The 19921-nt window shown below is 49.2% G+C and overlaps 1 pseudogene; it reads right to left on the reverse strand.

Moving 5' to 3' along the window:
• Positions 1–507: 507 nt before the first annotated feature.
• LOC147978586 (uncharacterized) overlaps positions 508–19921 on the reverse strand; it is a 28577-nt pseudogene continuing 9163 nt past the window's right edge.

Genomic DNA, 19921 nt, shown 5'->3' on the forward strand with positions numbered 1-19921 from the left:
GTCCCGCCAGGCCAAGGCTTCGGCGTCATTCGGATCCGGGCCGAGGTCTGAGTCGGCCCGTCCCTCCACCTCGGCCTGGTCGGCGAGGTCAGACCGGCTCCTGCGGAATGCGGCCCCTTTGGCGGCCGCGGCTTCTTCCGCCGCCCTCGCCAACGCGATTGGCGACCTGAAGAAGAAAACTGAATGAGCAGAAAAGAAACAAGACTAACTCAAGAAAAAAATCTGAGCGCAAACGAGAGATGAAGCTTACCCCGCCAAGACCGGGACCGGGGTTGGCCTCCCGTGCCTGCCGCCGCGCTTCCTCTTGGCCGGCCTCCCGGCCCCGGCCGGGTCCGCGGTGCGCTTCAGGGCCCGGGGTCGCGGCGCGACGCTGTCTTTCCCATGCAGGCGGCTCGGCGCCGCCCCATGCGACGACCCGGCTCCGCCCGCGTCACCGCCTCCCCCGCCCAACGCCACTACACCGACAACTGGCGTCAGCACCGACCGTTCCGTGCCGCGGTCAGCAATTCAAGACACATGAAGAAAAACACGAGACTTACCTGCGCGATGCCCAGCGCCGGCATCGGACTCAGCCTCCTCCTCCCCGCCATGAGCCGCGGGCTCCTCTGGCGCCACATGCACCACCTGCAACGGGGCTGGGGCCTAAGGATGTCGAATCGCGTTCAGAAGTACCCCCGCATCGCGTCAGGACAGATGAGAAGGTGCGCGGCAGCAAAGTAAGAAGACCAGACACTCACCTGCGGCGCCAGGTTCGACTGGCTGTATGACGCCTTGCCGATCTGCCAGTCCTCCCCAAGGTTGGCCTTGGAGATGTCATTCACGCTGCGTGCGATCTGCTCCGTGGACAGCCACGTCAACCCCATGCGGTTGGGGTCTTGAAGGCCGGCCATTTCGCTGATGAGGCAGGAGCGCCCCTGAAGCGGAAGGACCCGACGCATGATGAACGCGGCGAGGAGGTCGGTGCCGGTGAGCCCCTCCTGCGTCTTCATCACCGTCACCCGCTCGCAGAGATTGACGATCTCCTGTGACGGGCGCCTGGGTGAGTAGCCCCAGTTCGTCTTCGCCCGCGGCGGTGCGATGGCGAAGGCCGGAAGGTCGATGCGATCCGCACCAAGGTTGCGGACGTAGAAGGAGTTCTGCCACTTCTTGGTAGAATCCTCCAGCGGGATCTTGGGGAAATCCGACCCCGACCGCTTCGAGATGACGGCGGCGCCGCAATCGGCGAACTCCCCGGCCGATGGGCCCTGCTGCTTCAAGGAGAAGAAGCGCGCCCAGAGGTCGTTCGTAGGCTCGACCCCCAGGTACCCCTCGCAGAGGGTAAAGAAGCCGGAGAGCTAGACGATGGCACCGGAGCCAAGATGATGCGGCTGGAGCCCGAAGAACTCCAGGAACGCGCGGAAGAAGGTGCTCGTCGGCAGCCCGAACCCGCGCTCGAAGTGCGTGAGGAAGACCACACGCTCCTGCCCCTCAGGCCAAGGCCTCTGCTCGCCGCGCGGCAGGTGGACGCCGATGTTCGTCTCCCGCGGCAGGCGCCGCGTCGCCCGGAGTTGGGTGATGTCCTCGGAGGTGACATTCGAACCCATCCAGGAGCCCGATGGCAGCGACACGATCAAAGGAAGAAGAAGGAAGATGGACGGCGAAGGAGTTCTGCTCGAAGCAGCGGGCGCCACAGTGGGTCAGTTGCAAAGAGCGGAGCAAGAGCAAAGGGACAGGAGGGCGCGAGCGAGAATAATGTCCGCCGCCCCCCTGCCCCCCGATTTATAACCCTCGGTTTGAACGTGGGGAAGTGGGGAAGTGGGATCGTCTGCATGCGCCCGTTCCACTACCCCGCAATAAGTGCGCACATACACGCGCAGTAACTGCCCGGGGAAGGGTAACCGGCCCCCGGACGCCGCAATAAATCCGCGCGCTTGGGCCGAGGGCGCGCGGCGGTGGGCCCCAGCCCGTCGCCCGGTCCCATCACGCGCGTGGCCTGTCAGGCCCCTCCGACTTCCGAGCACCATGTGGCTCCCGCGCAAAGCCCGAGGGATTGCCCCAAGATTCGGCGGACTTCTCGGTCCCCGCCACAGCCGGGATGCCACGACCCGGTTTCCGAGAAAACTGGCACACAGTGGGTGTTGCCAGACCCGGCGCTCGCAGAATCCACCTTGCTTAAGGGGGAAACTACGAAGTCCCACTCATCCAAAGATGGCGGACCTTCACAGCTTCGGGGACTACTATCGGGGGGATGGACCCCGGGCAGGCAACGGAACCCGGATCCTCTTCAAAAAACAACGGGGTTGGCACCGCCCCTCAATACCGGCATGCGCTTGGCCGGGTCGCTCGACCCGGCCAAGCCCCGCAAGCCGGCCAGACTAGCCGACCCGGCAAGACACGTCGACTCGGCCCCAACAACTAGCGCAAGACAGCCGAACTCGGCACGACCAAAGCCTCCTCAAACAAGCCAGTGCTACCCGTGGCGTGCTACGCAATCCAGCCGCGGGTAAACTCCTATCCCATCCAGGCTATATGATGGGGACGAGACTTCAATCAACGATGACCGAGGCAACAGTGCCCCGCCCATGCCACTGGTCAGCAGGAACGTGGCAACAGTGCCCCTCACCTACCCGCTGACCAGGGCCGGCGTGGCTACAGTGCCCCCGCCCTCACCGCTGACGACAGCAAGCGGCAACCTGATGAAGAGCACTGTACGCGACTCGACTCGGCCATGCCCTAACGATCGACAAGACGACGCACAGTCCCCCTAGGCCTGCGGGGCCCACACCTAGGGGAACCCGGCGAACCACAAGCCCTCAGCGGGACCCAGTTCGGGTCCCCGGACACCGACAATACGGACCCACCGACTTGTAACATTACCATTGTCCCCCGGGGGTTGGACTATAAAACCCCCTGGGAGCCCGCGATCATACGGGGGGCGAGCGAGAGGGCAAGCAGAAAACACATACGAGAGAGAAGCAAGTAAGCATAGGACTAGCCACAAAACAGCAACACCGGAGAGAAGGAGCAGCCCAAGCCTTGGCCAGCTTCCTTCCTCCTCCATACAGCTCCAGGAGCAACATTGTACTATCGATCATCCAACTACACTCGGCAGGACTAGGGGTATTATCTCTCCGGAGGGCCCCGAACCTGGGTATGTCCGGCGTCCCGCGCCCGCTCATGCCAACCCCGCCTCTGGAGTCCACCAGCGCCCTCGAGCCTCCTCCTCTCTTTAGCCATCCCTTGGCATCTACCGTGCGCCTACCACGACACACAATGTGTTGGAAAGATCCAGATATATATAGCTAATTGGATGTGAGTTTTCATGAACTATTATTGTTGACATTACCCTTGAGGTAAAAAGTTGGGAGGCAAAACTATAGGCCCCTATCTTTCTCTGTGTCTGATTAAAACTTCATACCCATAAGTATTGCGTGAGTGTTAGCAATTGTGAAAGACTAAATGATAGTTGAGTATGTGGACTTGCTGAAAAGCTCTTATATTGACTCTTTCTGATGTTATGATAAATTGCAATTGCTTCAATGACTGAGATTATAGTTTGTTAGTTTTCAATGAAGTTTATAATTCATTCTTGAAACTGTGAATGAATTGTTACTTTAGCATAAGAGATCATATGACAATATATATATGTTGTTGTTATAATAATGATCATGATGCCTTTATGTCCGTATTTTATTTTATCGACACCTCTATCTCTAAACATGTGGACATATTTCTCGATATCGGCTTCCGCTTGAGGACAAGCGAGGTCTAAGCTTGGGGGAGTTGATACGTCCATTTTTCATCATGCTTTTGTATCGATATTTATTGCATTATGGGCTGTTATTACACATTATGTCACAACACTTATCCCTATTCTCTCTTATTTTATAAGGTTTACATGAAGAGGGAGAATGCCGGCAGCTGGAATTCTGGGCTGGAAAAGGAGCAAATATTAGAGACCTATTCTCCGCAACTCCAAAAGTCCTGAAACTCCACGGGAATTATTTTCAGAATATATAACAAATATTGGGCGAAGAAAGTACCAGAGGGGGGCCAGCCACCGTCCACGAGGGTGGGGGGCACGCCCCCTGCCTCGTGGGCCCCCTGGAAGGCCTCTGATGCCCATCTTCTCTATATGTGGTCTTTCGTCGAGGAAAAAATTAGAAGCTAGCTCACGGGATGAAACTTCGCCGCCACGAGGCGGAACCAATCTAGGGCTCCGACGGAGCTGTTCTGCCAGGGAAACTTCCCTTCGGGAGGGGGAAATCATTACCATCGTCATCACCATCGATCCTCTCATCGGGAGGGGGTCAATATTTATCAACATCTTCACCAGCACCATCTCATCTCAAACCCTAGTTCATCTCTTGTATCCAATCTTTGTCCCAAAGCCTCAGATTGGTACCTGTGGGTTGCTAGTAGTGTTGGTTACTCCTTGTAGTTGATGCTAGTTGGTTTATTCGGTGGAAGATCATATGCTCAGATCCTTTATACATATTAATACCCCTCTGATTATGAGCATGAATATGATTTGTGAGTAGTTACGTTTGTTCCCGAGGACATGGGAGAAGTCTTGCTATAAGTAGTCGTGTGAATTTGGTATTCGTTCGATATTTTGATGAGATGTATGTTGTCTCTCCTCTAGTGGTGTCATGTGAACGTAGACTACATGCCACTTCACCATTGTTTGGGCCTAGGGGAAGGCATTGGGAAGTAATAAGTAGATGATGGGTTGCTAGAGTGACAGAAACTTAAACCCTAGTTTATGAGTTGCTTCGTAAGGGGCTGATTTGGATCCATATGTTTCATGCTATGGTTAGGTTTACCTTAATACTTCTTTTGTAGTTGCGGATGCTTGCAATAGGGGATAAACATAAGTGGGATGCTTGTCCAAGGAAGAGCAGTACCCAAGCACCGGTCCACCCACATATCAAATTATCAAAGTACCGAACGCGAATCATATGAACGTGATGAAAACTAGCTTGACGATAATTCCAATGTGTCCTCAGGAGCGTTTTCCTTTATATAAGAGTTTGTCCAGGCTTATCCTTTGCTGCAAAAAGGATTGGGCCATCTTTCTGCACCTTATTTATTTTATTTACTTGTTACCCATTACAAATTACCTTATCACAAAACGGTTTGTTACCGATAATTTCAATGCTTGCAGAGAATACCTTACTGAAAATTGCTTATCATTTCCGTCTGCTCCTCATTGGGTTCAACACTCTTACTTATCTAAAGGACTATGATAGATCCCCTACACTTGTGGGTCATAAGTGACAAAGAGCTCGTCGTAAACGGTTATGTCGATCCAAGCTTTGACACTGATCCGGATGACTCTAAGTCACAAACTGGATACGTATTTATATTGAATGGTGGAGCTGTCAGTTGGTGCAGTTTCGAGCAGAGCATCGTGATGGGATCTACGTGTGAAGCGGAGTACATAGCTGCTTCGGAAGCAACAAATGAAGGAGTCTGGATGAAGGAGTTCATATCCGATCTAGGTGTCATACCTAGTGCATCGGGTCCAATGAAAATATTTTTTGACAATACTGGTGCAATTGCCTTGGTAAAAGGAATCCAGATTTCACAAGAGAACCAAGGACATCAAGAGACGCTTCAATTCCATCCACGATCAAGTCAAGGAGGGAGACATAGAGATTTGCAAGATACACAGCAATCTGAATGTTGCAGACCCGTTGACTAAGCCTCTCTCACGAGCAAAACATGATCAACACCAAGACTCCAAGGGTGTTAGAATCATTACTATGTAATCTAGATTATTGACTCTAGTACAAGTGGGAGACTGAAGGAAATATGCCCTAGAGGCAATAATAAAGTTGTTATTTATATTTCCATATATCATGATAAATGTTTATTATTCATGCTAGAATTGTATTAATCGGAAACTTAGTACATGTGTGGATACATAGACAAACAGAGTGTCCCTAGTATGCCTCTACTAGACTATCTCGTTAATCAAAGATGGTTAAGTTTCCTGACCATAGACACGTGTTGTCATTTGATGAACGGGTTCACATCATTAGATAATGATGTGATGGACAAGACCCATCCGTTAGCTTAGCATATATGATCGTTTAGATTTATTGCTATTGCTTTCTTCATGACTTCTACATGTTCCTCTAACTATGAGATTATGCAACTCCTGAATACCGGAGGAACACCTTGTGTGCTATCAAACGTCACAACATAACTGGGTTACAAAGATGCTCTACAGGTGTCTCCGATGGTGTTTGTTGAGTTGGCATAGATCGAGATTAGGATTTGTCACTCCGTGTTTCGGAGAGGTATCTCTGGGTCCTCTCGGTAATACACATCACTATGAGCCTTGCAAGAAATGTGTCTAATGAGTTATCCATGGGATGATGCATTACGGAACAAGTAAAGAGACTTGCCGGTAACGAGATTGAACTAGGTATGGTGATACCGACGATCGAATCTCGGGCAAGTAACATACCGATGACAAAGGGAACAACGTATGTTGTTATGCGGTTTGACCGATAAAGATCTTCATAGAATATGTAGGATCCAATATGAGCATCCAGGTTCCGCTATTGGTTATCGACCGGAGATGTATCTCGGTCATGTCTACATAGTTCTTGAACCCGTAGGGTCCGCACGCTTAACGTTTGATGACGATTTGTATTATGAGTTATGTGATTTGATGACCGAAGTTTGTTTGGAGTCCCGGATGAGATCACGGACATGTCGAGGAATCTCAAAATGGTCGAGACATAAAGATTGATATATTGGACGATGTTATTTGGACACCGGATGAGTTCCGCGAGGTACCAGATAATTATCGGAGTGCTGGAGGGTTACCGGAACCCCCTGGGGGAACTAATGGGCCTTCATGGGCCTTAGTGGGGAGAGAGAAGGGCCAAAAGGGGCTAGCCGCGCACCCCGCCCTCCTTGGGTCCGAATTGGACTAGGTGTAGGGGGGGGCGCCCCCCTTTCCTTCCCTTCCCCCTCTCCCTTCCGTCTTCCCCTTCCTCCAAGTGGAATCCTACTAGGACTTGGAGTCCTAGTAGGACTCCCTCTCCTGGCGCGCCCTACAGGGGCCATCCGGCCTCCCCCTCCCCTCCTTTATATACGAGGGCGAGGGGCACCCTAAAACACACAAGTTTCTCTTAACCGTGTGCGGTGCCCCACCATAGTTACACACCTCGGTCATCGTCGTAGTGCTTAGGCGAAGTCCTACGCCGGTAACTTCATCATCACCGTCGCCACACCGTCGTGTTGATGGAACTCTCCCCCGGCCTCAACTGGATCAAGAGTTTGAGGGACGTCATCGAGCTGAACATGCACTAAACGAGGAGGTGACATACGCTTGGTGCTTGGATCGCGAAGACGTTTGACTACATCAACCGCGTTACTAAATGCTTCCACTTTCAGTCTATGAGGGTACGTGGACACACTCTCCCCGCTCATTTCTATGCATGTCCTAAATAGATCTTGCATGATCGTAGGTAAAATTTTGAAATATTGCGTTCCCCAACAAGTTTGGCCCGTTCAGCAATGGTAAGCCGGTCGGGAAGAGGGTGCTTCAGGTTGAGCCGCTGATCACAGAAGCCTGGCAAGGGGTTTTCATCAACAGGAGAAGTATCTTTGCAGTAGAACCAAGTTTGATTCCAATCCTTGGGATGGCTTGGAAGCTGAGCATAAGGGAAAATGGCGTCTCTGCGTCGCTAAATTGAGATCCCTCCAAGTTCTTGGCTGGGCCCGTTGGTGAATTCATTTTGGCGGTTTCATTAAAAAATACTCTCTAAAGAGGTCAACATTGGGTTCTTCTTGAAGGTATACTTCACAGAAGACTTGGAAATTGCAGATGTTGGAAACGGAATTGGGTCCGATGTCTTGGGGATGATGTTGTAGAAAATGCAGAACGTCACGGAAGAATTTTGACCAGAGCGATGAGAAGCCCCGGTTCGTATGATCAGTGAAAACGATAACTTCATCGTCCTGAGGTCTGGCTTCGTCCGGTTTCGAAGCACGCCAGTGAATGATGTTTTTTGCCGGCAAAAAGCCAATCTTGACATAATCTTGGAGCATTGCCTCGTTAACGATGGATGGGACCCAGTCGCATGACGTGACGGTCTTAGTCATGATTGAGTGTGTAACACCCCGGATTTAACTTTCCCAATTTGTACTCCAAATCTTGCCGTTTCCGGCGTTAAGTTATATTTATTTCTCGGGTTCGGGTCTTTGTCTCCGTGTGTTGTTTTCTTTTTCATGCATCTCATATCATGTCATCATGTGCATTGCATTTGCATACGTGTTCATCTCATGCATCCGAGCCTTTTCCCCGTTGTCCGTTTTGCATTCCGGCGCTTCGTTCTCCTCCGGTGGTCATTTCTAGCTTTCTTTCATGTGTGGGGATTAAACGTTTACGGATTGGACCGAGACTTGCCAAGCGGCCTTGGTTTACTACCGGTAGACCGCCTGTCAAGTTTCGTATCATTTGGACTTCGTTTGATACTCCAACGGTTAACCGAGGGACCGAAAAGGCCTCGTGTGTGTTGCAGCCCAACACCCCTCCTTTTTGGCCCAAAACCCACCAAACTCTGCTCCATGTCCTAGAGCGTTCGATCACGATCGCGTGGCCGAAAACCACACCTCATTTGGACTCTCCTAGCTCCACTTATGCCTATATATAGCCCCCCTCCATTTTCGGATCTTCTTCCCCGTCAAACCCTAGTCTAAAAAAAAGCAGATCCGCGCCGACGGACATGTCCGGGGCCTAGCCGGACACGTCCGCCGCCGCCTCTCGTCCACTCCGCGCCCGCCACGTGGCGCCGCCGACCGCCGCCGCCGCCGGCCCGCGGAGGCCCGCGCCCGGCCCCCGACGCCGCACTCCCGGGCCAGAGGAGCGCCGCCGCCGCCTCCCTTCTTCCCCGACTCTGGAGCACCGCACCGCCGCCCGCCCGAGCTCCTTCGCCGGCCGCCGCCGCCCGCCGCGGCCTCGCCCCGCCGCCCGGCCTCGCCACCGCCGCCCGGCCTCACCGCGCCTCGGATCCGGCCTCGCCCCGCCGTCCGGCCTCCTCCTCTCCAAGCTCCGGCGAGCCCCGACGAACTCCAGCCGGCCATCTTCGTTTTCCGCGCCGGTGAACAGTGCTGCTACAGTACCTCCTCAGATCCAGATCCGGATCTCGGTTGACTTTCCCGCCTAACCCTAGTTTTTTATGCATACTTTGACCAGTGATATCTCCGCATCCGTAGCTCCGATTTGGACATTTAGTATATCAAAATGTTCGTCTCGACGAGTAAATCATTTCATTCCATTGCATAATTTTCATTTAAGCTCATCTTGATGCCCAAAATGCTATTAGAAGGAGGATTCATGAGTAAATTGTCAGATCTGCTAGTTCATCTTAGACTTTTGTCCTTTTTGCCATGATTATTGTGTGCATGCTATGCCTGTGAGTCCTTCATATGTTTTGTTAAGCATTTTGTCTTCTTTCAAGAGGTGCAACCCATGCATTTTTAGGATGTGTGTGGTGACTTGTGCAAGCTTGCAAAGTGAGGCACCCGGTAGATCTGTTTTCAGAGACAGTTGTTTTCACTAAGTCTGGGATTATTTAGTTCATGATGCCATATGTTCAGCTTGTTTCCTAGTGATCCGTGCCTCTTTTGAGGATGATCAGTAAAGGAGTTTTGTTATTCATGTTATGCTCTATCCATCCATGTCTTTGTTTGCAATTATGTAGCAGTCTATCTTGAGTCAATCGAGCTCTACTTTTGCTTCGTGGTGAATCTGGGCAGATCGTCAACTTGTTTGCGATTTTGCCGATGTTATTGTAGTTGATCCGTGCATGCTATGCCATTGTTCTTGCCATGTCTAGCTAGCATTTTGTGCCTTATTAATGGATGTATGCTTGCCTTGCCATGACTTGCACCGTGGTGAGTGCATCGAGCTCATTTACATGCCTTCATGAGTTACATTTCAGCATGTCTCAGTTTTCACTAAGTCTGAAAACTGATTATGTTTTTGCTATGTTCGTGTGCCCGTTAGTATAATTTGTGGTCCCTTTTGGCCTCAGGTCACTTTGGGACTTTTGTTAAGCTTGTTGAGTAGCTCCATGCCATGTTCTTACTTGTCTTAATCAGGTCATGTATCATGTTGTTTTGCTGCTCCGAAGAGGGCTTCGTGATCTGAAATTTCAGACAAGTGTTAATTTCACTAAGTCTGGAATCTGTTTTGCATTTGCGTTTTTGCCATGCTTGTTCGAACCTCATAATGGATGAATTGGCCGTAGCTCAGTGCTAGTCTTTTGTTAAGCATCTTGTGTGCATCCCTGCCATGTATTTTGTTGTCATGTTTGGTGGCTGTAGCATGTTCGTTGCATTGCATTTAGATGCCTACTTGCTGTAAATCGCAGACCGGTGTCGTTTTTGAAACGCTTGCCATTTCCAAACCGTAACTCCGATTCCGATGATCTTTATATCGTTTTCAAGCGATTTCATCTCATATTTCCAGTGGCACCCTTGGAATTCCAAGTTGAGGCCAGGTTCATGCATTTCCTGTCATATCTTGCATTTTGCATCCCGCATCGCATCCCGCATAGCATATCATCATTTCATCATATTGCTTGGTCTTGCACGTGGTTGATTGTATCCTTGTTGCTTGTTTGTCTTGTTGGGTAGAGCCGGGAGACGAGTTCGCTACAGAGGAGCCCGTTGAGTTTGCTTGTGAGGATCCAGTCAACTCTGACAACAGTGCAGGCAAGATGATCATACCCTCGAAATCACTACTATCTTTGCTATGCTAGTTTGCTCGCTCTTTTGCTATGCCAATGCTACGATGCCTACCATTTGCTTGTCAGCCTCCCAATTGCCATGTTGAACCTCTAACCCACCATGTCCTAGCAAACCATTGTTTGGCTATGTTACCGCTTTGCTCAGCCCCTCTTATAGCGTTGCTAGTTGCAGGTGAAGATTGGAGCCGTTCCTTGTTGGGAAATTTATTTACTTGTTGGGATATCATTATATTGCTATGTTATCTTAATGCATGTATATACTTGGTAAAGGGTGGAAGGCTCGGCCTCTCGCCTAGTGTTTTGTTCCACTCTTGCCGCCATAGTTTCCGTCATATCGGTGTTATGTTCCCGGATTTTGTGTTCCTTACGCGGTTGGGTTATAATGGGAACCCCTTGATATTTCGCCTTGATTAAAGCTTGTCCAGCAATGCCCAACATTGGTCTTACCATTTGCCACCTAGCCTTTTCTTTCCCTTGGGTTCTGCAGACTCAAGGGTCATCTTATTTTACCCCCCCCTCCCGGGCCAGTGCTCCTCTGAGTGTTGGTCCAAACTAGAGCACCGTGCGGGGCCGTCCCTCGGCAACTTGGGTTACGTTGGCTCCCGTACGCTTAGCTTATCCGGTGTGCCCTGAGAACGAGATATGTGCAGCTCCTATCGGGATTTGTCGGCGCAGCGGGTGGTGTTGCTGGTCTTGTTTTAACCTGTTGAATTGTCTTGTTGTACCGGGTTACCGAGTCTGATCGGTGTATCTCGGGTGGAGGTCTATTCCTTCGTTGACCGTGAGAGCTTGTCATGGGCTAAGTTGGGACTCCCCTGCAGGGATTGAACTTTCGAAAGCCGTGCCCGCGGTTATGGGCGGATGGGAATTTGTTAACGTCCGGTTGTAGATAACTTGAACCTTAATTAATTAAAATGAATCAACTGAGTGAGTTACCGTGATGGCCCCTTTCCGGCGGAGTCCGGGAAGTGGACACGGTGTTGGAGTTATGCTTGCGCAGGTTGACTTTTAGCTTCTCGCTCGTGCTTTGCCTCCTCTTCTCGCTCTCTTTTGCGTATAAGTTAGCCACCACATATGCTAGTCGCTTGCTGCAGCTCCACATATATTTGCCTATCCTTCCTATACGCTTAAATAGTCTTGATCGCGAGGGTGCGAGATTGCTGAGTCCCTGTGGCTCACAGATTCCTATAACTCCAGATACAGGTCCAGGTGATTCCGCTCCAGGTGACGAGTACGAGCTCAAGTGGGAGTTCGACGAGGACTCTCAGCGTTACTACGTGTCTTTTCCTGATGATCAGTAGTGGTGCCTAGTAGGGGGTTCGATTCAGGGCCTTGTCGCATGTTGGGTTTTCTTCTATTTTGGCGCCGTAGTCGGGCCATGAGTGTTTGTATGATGGATGTTATTTATGTACTTTGATGTGACGTGGCGAGTGTAAGCCAACTATGTATCTTCCCCTTTTATTATATTATACATGGGATGTTGTAATGATTGCCTGACTTGCGACATTGCTTTCAATGTGGTTATGTCTCTAATTCGTGCCTCGACACGTGGGAGCTATAGCCGCATCGAGGGCGTGACAAGTTGGTAATCAGAGCCTTCCCCGACCTTAGGAGCCCCATTGCTTGATCGTTTTTAGCAGCCGAGTTGTGTCTAGAAAAATGTTTTGAGTCACTTAGGAATTATATATCGGAGAGCTTAGGAATTCTTTTTACTTCCCAGTCTCCTCATCGCTCTGGTAAGGCATCCTAACGTAGAGTTTTGACTCTTCTCTTCTCAAATTTCACTAAAAAAAAATTTAGGATCACGCGAGTATCTTGGATTTGTTCCGATGGCTTATGATGAGAATACTGTCTTGGTGCCTCCTGTCAGGGGTTTAGTGGAAGTGTCCCGAGGAGTTGAGCTCTGAGGTGTTGTCATCATAATTTTATCGTTGCAATTCTAGAATACTTGAGATATGTTCGCCGACATCGAAAATCTCTTTTATGCAGTTCGTTGCTGAGATAACCTCGACGCCACCCAGTACTGGGGCGGGAGTTCGGGAGTATCGCCATAACTTGTATAACGGATGCTTTTCGAAGGTTGAGGTAGATGGTTTCCGAAGTTTTCTTGGTTATGTGTTGAAGGATGGATACAGCTGGATGTAGGATTTGCTAGTTTGGGTGAGATATTATGCTTCCCCTGTATCCCCAACACCTGATTGCATAACCGGAAAGGTTCTGGAGTTTCATAGGTGGGAATTCTAGTAGCTCTAGTTCTTCTTCCACGGATATTAGTTTGAGATTGGGATTTCTTACCGATTATTCGTTCTTGATCCGTACCTTGTTGATTTATTTCTCTACCTTAATTCTATGTGGCTTCTCAATTTATGGATATGTGACCATTTGAAGAGGAATGCATTCGTCCATTTTGTTCGGATGTGAAGACTATATGTTGCAATTTTCATTCCGTTGGATTCAGCTTCAATATTTATCTATCAATGTGCTAACGGTGGTCAACCTCTTCAGGATGGCTCCCGCTAAGAGCACCAGTCAGAACCAGAATCAAGATCCGCCACCGCCTCCACCTCCTCCAGAGGCATGGCAAGCTGTGATGGCCGCAACCAATGCAAACACTCAGCTGATCATGCAAATTCTCCAAGAGCGCAATCAAGGCAGTCAAGGGAATCAAGGCAGCAATCAGGGTCACTTTGCTATACTCAACCAGTTCCTTGCTAACGGGCCAAAGACTCTCAACAATTGTGTTGAGGCAACCGATGCTAACGATTGGCTTGTGAATCTGTGTAAGCATTTCGAGTGCAGTAACGTCAGGCCTGAGGACTTTGTGAAGTTCGCTTCCTTCCAACTCAAAGATCAAGCTGCAGAATGGTTCCAGCAGTACAAGGATTCCAGAGGTGGACGTGTTATCACTTGGGATGATTTCCGTCGAGATTTCCGAGCTCATTTACATGCCTTCGTGAGTTACATTTCAGCATGTCTCAGTTTTCACTAAGTCTGAAAACTGATTATGTTTTTGCTATGTTCGTGTGCCCGTTAGTATAATTTGTGGTCCCTTTTGGCCTCAGGTCACTTTGGGACTTTTGTTAAGCTTGTTGAGTAGCTCCATGCCATGTTCTTACTTGTCTTAATCAGGTCATGTATCATGTTGTTTTGCTGCTCCGAAGAGGGCTTCGTGATCTGAAATTTCAGACAAGTGTTAATTTCACTAAGTCTGGAATCCGTTTCGCATTTGCGTTTTTGCCATGCTTGTTTGAACCTCATAATGGATGAATTGGCCTTAGCTCAGTGCTAATCTTTTGTTAAGCATCTTGTGTGCATCCCTGCCATGTATTTTGTTGTCATGTTTGGTGGCTGTAGCATGTTCGTTGCATTGCATTTAGATGCCTACTTGCTGTAAATCGCAGACCGGTGTCGTTTTTGAAACGCTTGCCATTTCCAAACCGTAACTCCGATTCCGATGATCTTTATATCGTTTTCAAGCGATTTCATCTCATATTTCCAGTGGCACCCTTGGAATTCCAAGTTGAGGCCAGGTTCATGCATTTCCTGTCATATCTTGCATTTTGCATCCCGCATCGCATCCCGCATAGCATATCATCATTTCATCATATTGCTTGGTCTTGCACGTGGTTGATTGTATCCTTGTTGCTTGTTTGTCTTGTTGGGTAGAGCCGGGAGACGAGTTCGCTACAGAGGAGCCCGTTGAGTTTGCTTGTGAGGATCCAGTCAACTCTGACAACAGTGCAGGCAAGATGATCATACCCTCGAAATCACTACTATCTTTGCTATGCTAGTTTGCTCGCTCTTTTGCTATGCCAATGCTACGATGCCTACCATTTGCTTGTCAGCCTCCCAATTGCCATGTTGAACCTCTAACCCACCATGTCCTAGCAAACCATTGTTTGGCTATGTTACCGCTTTGCTCAGCCCCTCTTATAGCGTTGCTAGTTGCAGGTGAAGATTGGAGCCGTTCCTTGTTGGGACATTTATTTACTTGTTGGGATATCATTATATTGCTATGTTATCTTAATGCATGTATATACTTGGTAAAGGGTGGAAGGCTCGGCCTCTCGCCTAGTGTTTTGTTCCACTCTTGCCGCCATAGTTTCCGTCATATCGGTGTTATGTTCCCGGATTTTGTGTTCCTTACGCGGTTGGGTTATAATGGGAACCCCTTGATATTTCGCCTTGATTAAAGCTTGTCCAGCAATGCCCAACATTGGTCTTACCATTTGCCACCTAGCCTTTTCTTTCCCTTGGGTTCTGCAGACTCAAGGGTCATCTTATTTTACCCCCCCCCCCGGGCCAGTGCTCCTCTGAGTGTTGGTCCAAACTAGAGCACCGTGCGGGGCCGTCCCTCGGCAACTTGGGTTACGTTAGCTCCCGTACGCTTAGCTTATCCGGTGTGCCCTGAGAACGAGATATGTGCAGCTCCTATCGGGATTTGTCGGCGCAGCGGGTGGTGTTGCTGGTCTTGTTTTAACCTGTTGAATTGTCTTGTTGTACCGGGTTACCAAGTCTGATCGGTATATCTCGGGTGGAGGTCTATTCCTTCGTTGACCGTGAGAGCTTGTCATGGGCTAAGTTGGGACTCCCCTGCAGGGATTGAACTTTCGAAAGCCGTGCCCGCGGTTATGGGTGGATGGGAATTTGTTAACGTCCGGTTGTAGATAACTTGAACCTTAATTAATTAAAATGAATCAACTGAGTGAGTTACCGTGATGGCCCCTTTCTCGCGGAGTCCGGGAAGTGGACACGGTGTTGGAGTTATGCTTGCGCAGGTTGCCTTTTAGCTTCTCGCTCGTGCTTTGCCTCCTCTTCTCGCTCTCTTTTGCGTATAAGTTAGCCACCACATATGCTAGTCGCTTGCTGCAGCTCCACATATATTTGCCTATCCTTCCTATATGCTTAAATAGTCTTGATCACGAGGGTGCGAGATTGCTGAGTCCCTGTGGCTCACAGATTCCTATAACTCCAGATACAGGTCCAGGTGATTCCGCTCCAGGTGACGAGTACGAGCTCAAGTGGGAGTTTGACGAGGACCCTCAGCGTTACTACGTGTCTTTTCCTGATGATCAGTAGTGGTGCCTAGTAGGGGGTTCGATTCAGGGCCTTGTCGCATGTTGGGTTTTCTTCTATTTTGGCGCCGTAGTCGGGCCATGAGTGTTTGTATGATGGATGTTATTTATGTACTTTGATGTGACATGGCGAGTGTAAGCCAACTATGTATCTTCCCCTTTTATTATATTATACATGGGATGTTGTAATGATTGCCTGACTTGCGACATTGCTTTCAATGTGGTTATGTCTCTAATTCGTGCCTCGACACGTGGGAGCTATAGCCGCATCGAGGGCGTGACAAGTTGGTAATCTGAGCCTTCCCCGACCTTAGGAGCCCCATTGCTTGATCGTTTTTAGCAGCCGAGTTGTGTCTAGAAAAATGTTTTGAGTCACTTAGGAATTATATATCGGAGAGCTTAGGAATTCTTTTTACTTCCCAGTCTCTTCATCGCTCTGGTAAGGCATCCTGACGTAGAGTTTTGACTCTTCTCTTCTCAAATTTCACTAAAAAAATTTAGGATCACGCGAGTATCTTGGATTTGTTCCGATGGCTTATGATGAGAATACTGTCTTGGTGCCTCCTGTCAGGGGTTTAGTGGAAGTGTCCCGAGGAGTTGAGCTCTGAGGTGTTGTCATCATAATTTTATCGTTGCAATTCTAGAATACTTGAGATATGTTCGCCGACATCGAAAATCTCTTTTATGCAGTTCGTTGGTGAGATAACCTCGACGCCACCCAGTACTGGGGCGGGAGTTCGGGAGTATCGCCATAACTTGTATAACGGATGCTTTTCGAAGGTTGAGGTAGATGGTTTCCGAAGTTTTCTTGGTTATGTGTTGACGGATGGATACAGCTGGATGTAGGATTTGCTAGTTTGGGTGAGATATTATGCTTCCCCTGTATCCCCAACACCTGATTGCATAACCGGAAAGGTTCGGGAGTTTCTTAGGTGGGAATTCTAGTAGCTCTAGTTCTTCTTCCACGGATATTGGTTTGAGATTGGGATTTATTACCGATTATTCGTTCTTGATCCGTACCTTGTTGATTTATTTCTCTACCTTAATTCTACGTGGCTTCTCAATTTATGGATATGTGAGCATTTGAAGAGGAATGCATTCATTCATTTTGTTCGGATGTGAAGACTATATGTTGCAATTTTCATTCCGTTGGATTCAGCTTCAATATTTATCTATCAATGTGCTAACGGTGGTCAACCTCTTCAGGATGGCTCCCGGTAAGAGCACCAGTCAGAACCAGAATCAAGATCCGCCACCGCCTCCACCTCCTCCAGAGGCATGGCAAGCTGTGATGGCCGCAACCAATGCAAACACTCAGCTGATCATGCAAATTCTCCAAGAGCACAATCAAGGCAGTCAAGGGAATCAAGGCAGCAATCAGGGTCACTTTGCTACACTCAACCAGTTCCTTGCTAACGGGCCAAAGACTTTCAGCAATTGTGTTGAGGCAACCGATGCTGACGATTGGCTTGTGGATCTGTGTAAGCATTTCGAGTGCAGTAACGTCAGGCCTGAGGACTTTGTGAAGTTCGCTTCCTTCCAACTCAAAGATCAAGCTGCAGAATGGTTCCAGCAGTACAAGGATTCCAGAGGTGGACGTGTTATCACTTGGGATGATTTCCGTCGAGATTTCCGAGCTCATCATATTCCGCAGAGTGTGGTTGAAAGCAAGTGTGAGGAATTCCGCAATCTGAAGCAAGGCTCTTTGTCTGTCTATGACTACAACAAATTGTTCCAGAAGCTTGCCCGCTTTGCCAAGCAGGACGTGCCTGATGAGAAGAGCATGATATATCAGTTCAGGGGTGGTCTCAGAGAAGATATTCAGCTCGCTCTTGTTCTCTTTGAGCCTTTGAGATACGATGAGTTCTACAACATGGCACTGAAGCAAGAGGCTGCTCAGTTGAGGTGTGATGCTTCCAGGAAGCGAGTCAGAGATGTTACTCCTTCTTCCTCTACTCAAGTGGCCAAGCAGCAGAAGTTTTGGCTTCCTCCTCCTCCGTTCCGTCAGCCATACCAGCAGAAGAGCAAAGGTGGCAGTGGTTCTTCCCACCCACCCAACCCAGGCTTTCAGAACAAGGCTTCGTCTCAAGCTCCAAGATCGAGTGCTCCGTATCACCGTCCGCTTTCAGAGGTCACGTGCAACAAGTGCCAACAGAAGGGTCACTATGCCAACAAGTGTTTCAACCAGAGGCGTCTTCCTCCTCCTCCTCCTGTCAGATCGGCAAGTACAGTTGTGGTCAAGCATAACCCCAAGCATGCCAAGGTCAATTTGATGAATGCAGCTCAGGCAGAGGACTCGTCAGATGTGATCATGGGTAACCTTCCTGTTAATGATATTCCTGCAAAAGTGCTTTTTGACACGGGTGCATCGCATTGTTTCATCTCGAGACCGTTTTCATCTAAGCATGGTTTGCCTTTGCAAATTTTGCCTAGTCCTTTAGCAGTTGTCTCTCCCGGTAAGCGCATGCAGGCTAACTCCATTGCTCCGGATGTTACTATTACTTTGGGTGACTACAAGTTCCTATCTTCTCCAACGGTTCTTGGTGACTCGGATATTGATCTTATTCTCGGGATGGATTGGCTTTCTAAGCACAAGGCTCAGCTTGATTGTGCAGCCAGGCAGATTCAATTGACTCATTCGTCTGAGGATGTAATTGTCTTTGCCACTCGGGATAATACTATCCGTCTGTTTTCTCTCAATGAGAAGGGTGAATTGGATGCCATCTCTCAAATTCCAGTCGTTTGCGAATATCAAGACGTCTTTCCAGAAGAGCTCCCAGGAATGCCTCCGCACCGGCCAGTTGAATTCGTTATTGAACTTGAGCCTGGCACGGAACCTGTGTGCGAATTCGTTTGTGAGGCTTTCCGCAAGCTTCGGTATCAAAGGGAAGCTTGCCCCTAGATACGTGGGACCTTTCAAGATTGTCAGCAAGAGAGGCGACCTCGCCTATCAACTCGAGCTTCCTTCAAACTTTGCAAATGTTCATGATGTGTTTCACGTCTCTCAGCTTCGAAAGTGCTTCAAGACTCCTGACCGCACCGTCAACTTCGAGGACATTGAGCTCCAAGAAGATCTCTCTTATCGTGAGCACCCAGTTGCTATTCTTGAAGAGACTGAACGCAAGACTCGTAACAAGTCAATCAAATTCCTCAAAGTCAAGTGGTCTCACCATTCCGACCGTGAAGCTACCTGGGAACGCGAGGATCACCTCCGTTCTGAGTACCCGGAGTTCTTTCAGTCCTAGATCTCGGGACGAGATCTTTTCGTAGTGGTGGAGTGTTGTAACGCCCCAGATACGACTTTCCCAATTTGTACTCCAACTCTTGCCGTTTCCGGCGTTAAGTTATATTTATTTCTCGGGTTCAGGTCTTTGTCTCCGTGTGTTGTTTTCGTTTTCATGCATCTCATATCATGTCATCATGTGCATTGCATTTGCATACGTGTTCATCTCATGCATCCGAGCATTTTCCCCGTTGTCCGTTTTGCATTCCGGCGCTTCGTTCTCATCCGGAGGTCATTTCTAGCTTTCCTTCGTGTGTGGGGATTAAACATTTCCGGATTGGACCGAGACTTGCCATGCGGCCTTGGTTTACTACCAGTAGACCGCCTGTCAAGTTTCGTACCATTTGGGCTTCGTTTGATACTCCAACGGTTAATCGAGGGACCGAAAAGGCCTCGTGTGTGTTGCAGCCCAACACCCCTCCAATTTGGCCCAAAACCCACCAAACTCTTCTCCATGTCCTAGAGCGTTCGATCACGATCGCGTGGGTGAAAACCACACCTCATTTGGACTCTCCTAGCTCCACTTATGTCTATTTATACCCCCTCCATTTCGGATCCCATCTTCCACCTCGTAACCCTAGCTTCAAAAAAAAGCAGATCCGCGCCGACGGACATAAGACAGCATTCGCATTCGTGATCCGCGCCCAAGTATTCTCCAAGCTTGATCTCCGTATGGGTTATCACCAGATTCGCATTCGTGAAGAAGATATTCCCAAGACAGCATTCAGAACAAGCTTTGGTTCATATGAATACACTGTCATGTCTTTTGGCCTTGCCAACGCTCCTCCGACGTTCTCTCGCATGAT

The sequence above is a fragment of the Triticum urartu genome, chromosome 3A (assembly GCF_056163025.1).
Source record: "Triticum urartu cultivar PI428250 chromosome 3A, HENAU_Tu73, whole genome shotgun sequence".
Taxonomy (NCBI): Eukaryota; Viridiplantae; Streptophyta; class Magnoliopsida; order Poales; family Poaceae; genus Triticum; species Triticum urartu.